Consider the following 9,668-nt stretch of genomic DNA (forward strand, 5'->3'; position numbering starts at 1 on the left):
GACCTCTCACTCCCCCTCTCTTTCCTTCTCTCTCTCTCTCTCTCTCTCTCTCTCTCTCTCTTACCCGAGGTTGGGCTCGTCGGAGCCGAGCAGCCGGCGAGAGGCCGACCACTGGCTGGCCAGCAGCGGCTGGTGCCCTCCTCGCTGGCCGGGTCCGCAACCTCCTCCCTCACCTCCTCTCTTTCTTCTCTTCCTCTTCTCTTCTTCTTCTTCTTCTTCTTCTTCTTTCTTTCTTTCTTTCTTTCTTTCTTTCTTTTTCTCCTTCTTCCTGAGCTCCTTCTCTTTCTTTCTGCATAGTGTTGGGCTCGGCCCAGCACTTATGGCAGATTTAATTAGTTTATTTATGTTATTTATTTAGGTATTTTTCTTCTTAATTAATGCAAATAGATTATTTAGACATTAACTATTTTAATACTTATATTTATTTAGGTATAAATATAGGTAATACTTATATTTATTTATTTATTTACATATCTATTAGATTAATAGATAGATTTGTAAATTATAATTATTAGATTTATATTCTAATACCCTCATCATATATATTTAAGTATTTCTATTAATTTTATGATTATTCTGCAACAAATAAAATACTAAGTTTATTTAGTTATTTATTTATTATTTTATCGAGTAAAGACTATGTTGTCCCTAATTAATCAAGATAGTGTATGAATTATAAAATTAATTAAAATTAGACCTTGTCTATACTTATTTAGCTTTTTATTTTATTTATTTTATTTTATAATTATATATTCAGAAATACTCTCATATAAAAGGAAACAGACCTCTTCTCCTTATGTTATAACTAACATTTTATAGTAATAAAGAATTATAATATTTGAATCGTATCTATATTATAGACCTAGTTATGTAATCAAAAATAAAGAAAAGTGATTCTAAACCTAATAAATCTTTATATTTTAACTGAATTAATTCTAATTAGATAAACGCCTAACATCATACTACTTAAATATTTCAGATCTTGAACCCTTTTATTTGAGACCTCGTGGACCTTGCTAGCGATGAGTGTCACTCGGTTACCTAACGGACGTGAGAGATGCGTGGTTTGCATCATTTTCTCTTGATTCCTATTCCACCTAAATTCCTGTTATATATTGACTCGTTATCGTACTAGATATATGCATGTGATCTGACATTTAGAAGGAAAGCATGAAATTTGATTGATAGGATAGTTGATAGAAAGCATGAGGATACCCGAGTAGGCGCCAGGGTTAGGGGTGTCTGGAGTGATGATTATGGTCGCTGATATGCGATATCTCGTGGCCCATGTCCAAGGTCAGTTGAGTCTGTGCGCACAGACAATCAGACACATGCCGTTCGCCAGGGCATATGTGGCGAGTTATCCTCACGAGGTTTCTATCAACTATGTGGGGTGCCCGGTCTAGATGGATGTTGATACCCTTAGCGGATGATAGTGTATGGTTATATTTGAGATACTCCTTGCGGATGGCAGAGTATGCTCGGAGCCTTCGGGCATGATGTTGAGACCGAGTACTGGGTGTTAACTGTGCACAGTGGTCTAGTATGATGATATTATACTGAGATGTCGGTGATGATTATGATGTTGAAAAATGCATATGATTTCATTATCATTTGGCTACCTGATTAACGAATGATCAATATACATCATATATGATTGCATTTGATATCATAACGTGGTCATGATCGGCATGCATCATGTGTCATATTTGAGAGAGAGAGTTATAATAATAGTATGATACAGAGATTTGTTTACTCATGGTCGAGGATTATATACTTTTATCAGTTATGACATGTTATCTACTTTTCATTTATATATTATTGAGGATATATTCATATACTCATTTATGACATGATACTCTTTCTAATTCATATTATCCAGTACATGATTTACTCTCTGTTTGGCATCATTAATTCGGGGTAAGGTCTATTCACTGAGCCTTTTGCTCATGACTCGCTTTATTTTCTTTTCTAACCCCTCAGATTTATGGTACGTGATAGCGACCTGAGATATCTTGAGAAGATATTTTAGAGTGATGATGAGGTGAGCTATTGATGCGAGACGGTAGAGAAGATAGTTTAACTAGACATTGAGTTGTATCATTGTTTGTTATATTTATACCTTATTGTATTAGATGATGATTTGTATAGTATATGTCAGATTTTATAGCACTCGTGTATCAGTTGTTTAGTTCTATCTTGATGGTTTGTTGTGGCCTGTGTGGGTCCTGCCAGATTATATAGTGGTCTAGTGTATATTATTATGGACGTGGATATTCATATGTTAACAGATTTATTTGGTTGATAGTATGATTTATTTGGCGATGGATTATGTGATCATGGATATGTTAGCAGGTGTTATTTGATGATGTCATGATTGTATGTGCATAGGAGTGTATCTGTGCGTGACGAGCCCCGCCCGACCTGTCGCGTGCGCCGCGCGTATCGTGTGGGCGCGTGTGCGTGCACGTGCCCGTGTCGGGCGGGGGCGTTACACCCCGCATCCACTAAAAACGTGGTCAACTTCTCATACCAAGCTCTTGGAGTTTGTTTTAGCCCGTAGAGGGCCTTTTTCAATTTAAACACATGAGAAGGAAATTTATGATCTTTGAACCCCTTAGGTTGTTCCACATAAACATCTTCATTCAGAGTACTATTCAAGAAAATACTTTTAACATCCATTTGAAATAATTTAAATTTTAAATGACAAGCAATAGCAAGCAATATACAAATAGACTATAATCTAGCAACAGGAGCAAATGTCTCATAAAAATCTATACCCTCAACGTGAGTATATCCCTGTGCTACTAGTCTAGCTTTATTTCGAACTATATTGCCATGTTCATTACTTTTATTCTTGTATATCCATTTTGTTCCAATGACGTTCACATTCTTAGGTCTAGGAACTAAATACCAAACATCATTCCTAAAAAATTGCTCTAATTCCTCATGCATAGCATTAACCCAAGAATCATCTAATAATGCTTCCTTCATATTTTTAGGTTCAAAAGAAGATGTATAATAAGTAAATGATACTTCACTTTGGATTTGTCGTCTTGTCTTCTATAACAACCAAAAAAAAATATTTCTTCACTGCATGGCATGATAGCTCGTGCCATGCAGTGGCAGCTGGGTTGGGCGCCACGTGCCCCAAGCGCTGGCCCGGCCAAGCTGGCCAAGCCAGCTATGCGGTGGGCCCCGCCGACGCAGTCTCCCTTCCCATCGCCTCTCTCCCTTTTCTTCCTCTTTCTTTCTCTCTCTCTCTCTTCTTTCTTTCGGGTTCTTTCTCACCTTTCTCTCTTTCTCTCTTTCCCAATCACTCTTTCTCTCTCTACCCGGTGCTGCCGCCACCTCCACTAGCGCCGGTGAGCCTCCATCCTTCTATATATATCTCTCTCTCTCTCTCTCTCTCTCTCTCTCTCTCTCTCTCTCTCTCTCTCTCTCTCTCTCTCCCCCCCCCCCTCTCTTGGCTTCTTCTCGGGACCGCCGGAGGATTGAGCTGTCAGTGAGAGGCCGGCTGCTGAGTGGCCACTAGTGGCCGCACCCTTTCCCCATGGTCCATCCCTCTTCTTCCTTCTTCTTTCTTCTTCTTTTTCTTCTTCTTCTTCTTCTTCTTCTTCTTCTTCTTCTCTTTCTTCTTCCTTTCCTCGTCCTCCTTCTTCCCTTCTCTCCTATGACTGCACCCTACAAGTGGTGCTGCGCTCGGCCCAGCGCCCTTGCAGGGCAAGGCGCTTGGCTCGGCCCAGCACCCTGCTGTGCATGGTGCCGGGCTCAGCCCAGCACTATATAATTATAGTTATATATATATATATGTATGTATGTGCATATATATATATAGATATACATATGCACAATTAGTTTAGCTTAATTAATTTAATATATTTAGTTTATACAAATTAAATATAATTATCTCATAGTTAGTATATAATTCTAATTATATCATGTTTAGCAAAATACCTGCAATATAAATTACTATTTTAATCCTAAGTAGGTAATAGTAATCATTAGGGTTATGTACGTATATTCTTACGTAATTATTTACACTAACTTAATTCTTATTTTTCTTAATTATCAAGAAGAATAATAGACAGATTAAATTATATTTTAAATACACTATTAAATAATATAATTATGATTAATAAATAATAAAACAAATATAGAAATGAAGAGTACATAATTATAACTAGAAAACTATCTTTCTTGCTGGGTTAATTTTAATGAATAGAAAGACTGACAATATTTGTTATAAATAATTTCAGATCCCGACACCCTATTCAAGACCCTGTGGACCTAGCTATCGAGACTTGATCGTTGTCGCAGCAATGTGAGCGAGTGGTTGTTTGGTATTTGCAGTGGTGGTGAGTAGTCTTATCCCCTAGACGCCTTTCTCAAATTATGTTATATTATATATTATGTACATACATGTTTTAGCATCTGGGATGATTATATGACTTTATCTATTGATGATTACAGTCGAGCATATTTTATCATGCATTTGATTATGCTGATCTGAGATATGAGTACATTGGTGATATATAGAAATAATTATACTATTATGGTTTTATATCGGGATGATCTCTATCATGAGTATGCATATGATAGACTAGTAAAAGTATACATGTGTTAGATACATGGTTAGAGTTAGTATTGCATCATTTTTCTCTCGGCTTCTTTACTACCTAAATCCTAAGTTGCATGATCTGTTGTCGTACTGGATATATGTATATGATTTATCATGTATAGAAAATCATAAAAGTATATGTGTATGTGATGTGATGGTTGGAATGGTATCTGGTCCGGATTGGTATTGGACATACTCTTAGCGTATCGCAGAGTATGGTGATGGTTGATGGTTGTACTCTTAGCGTATGACAGGGTACAATTATCACTGATATACCCTTAGCATATGGCAGGGTATGATTACTTTCTTCTGAGATACCCTTAGCGTATGACAGGGTATGATTTATCTACAGAGATACCCTTAGCGTATGACAGGACATGATTTATCTACAGAGATACCCTTAGCGTATGACAGGACATGATTTATCTATAGAGATACTCTTAGCGTATGACAGGGTATGCTCTGAGCTTATGACATGTTGTGTATCGAGTTTGGGGCCGGGTACCGTAGTCCAGCATGGTAGATGATATTCAGAGTTGAGACGGATGATTGTGATAGTGAGAGATATGTAGATTATATCTGCCTCTGACATATATAATTATCTAGTGATTGACACGCATCATGCATCATCATTGATGTGATTAGTATCATTGGATCATAATTGTTATACATGATATGTCGTTATATTCGGTGATGTTATATGGTAATTTCATCATGTGATATATTTTTTGTTGAGAATATAATATGCTCATTCATGAGAATTGATTTCATTCATATATATGTTATTGAGGATACATATATACATGTTCATATATGACATCATGCTGCTTTCTAATTCATATTATCTAGTACATGATTTACTCTTTGTTTGGCATCACTAATTCGGGGTAAAGTCTAATCACTAATTTATGATGTTGATACAGGTTTATTTGATTGTTAGTAACTAAACAAATGGCCAGGTGCCACGCACGTGCCGTATGGGCTCGTGTCATGCACGTGTTCAGGGTTGTGGGTGTTACATCTTCATTAGTTCATTCACGTCTCCGATCACTTGTGATAGTGGATGATTTAATTTCACTCTGGTAGATGGTTCTAGTATGTTGCAGTCATCTTTGTTCATTTCAACTTTGTCCTCGTCCTGATTTTCAATTTCTAGATCAAGTTCCTTTCCAATTTCTTGGTTATGTGTACCTTTCTAGATTTCATATGCAGTCATTTTTGTACCTGGTCTTAGATAAACACGATTTATCACATGTACCGTTGTATTGACCGCCTCTGCCCAAAACCTTTGAGTAATCTTTTTAGCGTGAAGCATAACGCTAGCCATTTCTGCACAACTCGGTTCTTTCTTTCCACAATCCCATTCTGTTGTGGAATTATAGGAGCAGAAAATTCATGTTGAATACTAAGAGAATCGCAAAATATGGAAAAATTTTCATTTTCAAATTCTTTACCATGATTAGAACGAATCCTAACTAGGGTAGTAGATTTTTCATTCTGCAATTTTAAGCATAGTGAATTTAAAAACTTCAAAGGTTTCAGACTTCTCACGTAAAAAGGCAACCCGGGTATATTTAAAGTAATCATTGACCATTAAGAATATATAGCGTTTACCTCCAAGACTTTCCATTTTTGTTGGATCCATCAAGTCTATGTGAACTAATTGTAGCACACGGTCAGTGGTAGCTGCATTTACCTTCTTGTGTGAGATCCTAATTTATTTTCCAATTTGATATGAATCACACTCTTTTTGATATTTCTTTCATCTTAGGTATTCCTCTTACTACTTCTTGTTTGGACAGATTAAATAATTCTTTGTGATTCACATGTCCAAGACGTTGATGCCAAAAATCTGTAATGTCGAAAGAGGCACTGTTACATTTCAGTTTATGCGAAGTTCCAACAACATAGCAATTATCAGATGTTCTAGATCCATAACATATAACATTACCATCATGATCTAGAATAGTACAATCATTTTTGGAGAATTTTACCTCATAATCTTCATCACAAAATTGCGTGATGCTCAGTAGATTTACTTTTAAGCCATTAACATAAAGAATATTTTTAAGAATAGGAACCCCTCGAGAACTTACCTTTCTTTTACCTATTACCGTAGATGAATTTCTATCTCCGAATGTCACAACTCCCCCTTCATGTTCTTCGAGATTAGAAAATAAGGACTTGTCACCCGACATATGTCTTAAACAACCACCGTCTAAATACCACAAATCAGAATTTAAAGCTTTCAAGGTTGTATGCACAATATAATATTTCAAATTAATTTTCTTGACCCATATGGCCTTTGTTTTCATCCCATAAATAAAAGCACTTCTAGGTTTTCATAAAAATTTGCAATGAGGTCAAATATGCTCTAGAATGCCGCAATGAAAACATGTCGGAACAAACTCTTTTCTACTCACTTTTTATTGAGGAGTATGACTAAAGTTTACCTTTGGCGTCGCTAAAGAGTTATCAGATTGTTGATTAAACTTCAGTTTAGAGACATTTCTCTAGGATTGCTTTGAAAATGCTGTAAATGACCTCAAGTTATCTTCATTTTGTATACCTGCAGAAACAAAGACAGTTTTATTATTATTTGAATTACTAGAGTATCTAATAGTATACCTGTCTTTTCTAGAAATCTGAGCTTTTAAAATCTCATCTAGTTTGTTCTTCCCTTTAAGAAATATCACTTCTTTCTGCAATCGCTCTAGTTCAACTTCATCAGTCTTCATCTTATTTTTTGCATTGTCAAGTTGTTCAGAAAGGTTTTTAACACGTTCAAGTTTCAATTTGTACTTCTCCTCAAATTGATTTTTTTGTGATTCGATTACCTTGAGTCGTTGAAGTAGGCTAATATTGTTTTTCTTGAGTTTAAACGACTCCAAGTACAAGTCATTATATGTCTTTTGTATTTCAGATTCATCTTCCTCAGTTGGTAACATATCTAGATCATCTGTACTATTAGTATCAACTACAGAGTTAGTATTAAGAAGAGATGATGCAAAAGCTACAAAGTTTTCTTCGTCTTTCTCAGAATCATCATCAGATCCATCTGAGTCATCCTAAGTGACTTTCATAGTTTTACCCTTCCTTTTAAGACGATTGGGGCATTCTTGTGCGATGTGTTCAAAACTAGAACATTCAAAACATCGAACTTTATTCTCAATTTCTTATTTTTCTATTTGACAATGTTGTTTCTTACCCCTATATTCGAACTCACAGTATTCTTCTTTTTCACAAAAGCTTTGTTTCTCTCAAGTTTTTCAGCATTCAACTTGTTTGGCTTCCGAAAGAATTTATTAAACTTTTTGACAAACATAGCCAACATCTCAACATCTAAATCACCTTCATCATCAAACTCCTCTATATTTTGTTCAACTATGGATAGGGCAATCCCTTTGGACTTCCTCGGTTTCGAAAGGCTAGACACAAATGTTTGTAAATTTCCTACCAATTGTTCAACTTTCATAGAATCGATGTCCTTACTTTCCTCAATAGTTATAACTTTCGCTTGAAACCTTTCTGGAGGAGACCTGAGGATCTTACGAATAATTCTGTTTTTAGTAATTTTCTCTCCTAGGTTGAAACTTGAGTTGACTATATCACTCAGCTTTGCATAGAACTCATCAAATATCTCATTCTTCTCCATACGTAGAGTTTCAAAACTAGTAGTCAACCTCTGAAGTTTAGAAAGTTTTATAGCCATAGTTCATTCGTGAGTAGTTTCTAAGATCGTCCAAGCTTCTTTTGCTATCTCACAAGTAGAAATTCTTCTAAATTCTTCCGAGGAAACACAACTAAAAATTGCATTTATTGCCTTGCTATTCCATCCAACTTTTTCATAATCTGTCCTATCCCATGACTCTATCGATTTTTCAGCAAGTTTATCATCCACCATATACATTGGTGGACTCCAACCATTCACAACGGCAAAGCATACTCGCTCATCTATAGACTTCGAGTAAGCTCTCATCTTAGCTTTCCAATATCCATAATTTGATCCATCTAGAATAAGAGGTCTAATAAACAATGGTCCATCTCTATGAAAATTCATGCCTATCTGATCTCTCTCTATGGGTGAGAGAACCTGCTCTGATACCAATTGAAAAACCCCCTAGACACAAGTATGTATCTAAATACTAGGCAATGATATCACTCGTTTGCTTAAGTAAAAGTCCGAAGAAATATTAAAAATGAAAACAGAGATGAACGCCAAGATTTTAATGTGGAAAAACTCAAATCGGGAAAAAATCACGGATCCAAACTCGAATCAAAACTAATTACTGGGATAGTAACAGTTACAATACTGACTCATAAAATAACCCGTTGATCCAAATGATTTTGTTTCTCTTAGTCTTGCTCGCTAGAACCCACGATTTACTGCTTCTCATGATTGATATCCAACATCAGTAGCCATCGAGATTGATCTTTCGTCTAGCTAGCCCTTAAGATGAAAGATTAAGCTTTTTAGAAGAGTAAGACCTTATTAGTTGAAGAACCGATGTAGCCTCAAAAAGTCTCCTTCAAAATTGCTTCTTCAACCACCCTAGAGTTAGGGCATCACAATACTTATATATAATCTCCAAGATAGAGTCAAATCCAAGTCTTATCCGAACTCACGAAAGTCCAAGAATTACAAACTTCGTTGGTGCATTCGAACGTGGCCCGGGTGCGTTCGAATGACCTGACTTGATCTCAGGTGCGTTCGAGCGGGCTCAAGTGCATTCGAACGCAACAGACTGAATTTCTCAGGTTGCGTTCGAATGCGTATGTGAACGCTGCTCTCGGTTTGTGTTAACGCATGTAGCCGCGTTCGAACGTGCCTGTGAACACAACTCTCAATCTGTGTGAATGCATGTACCTGCGTTCGAACGCGCTTGTGAACGCAGCTCTTGGTCTGTGTGAACGTGTGAGCCTGCATTCGAATGCGCTTGTGAACGCAGCTCTCGGTCTGTGTGAACGCGTAAGCCCGCATTCGAATGCGCTTGTGAACGCGTGAGCCCGCATTTGAATGCGCTTGTGAACGCAGCTCTCTGTCTGT

The sequence above is a fragment of the Typha latifolia genome, chromosome 3, assembly GCF_019914945.1.
Source record: "Typha latifolia isolate L0001 chromosome 3, TyphaL0001v2, whole genome shotgun sequence".
In the NCBI taxonomy this organism is placed as follows: domain Eukaryota; kingdom Viridiplantae; phylum Streptophyta; class Magnoliopsida; order Poales; family Typhaceae; genus Typha; species Typha latifolia.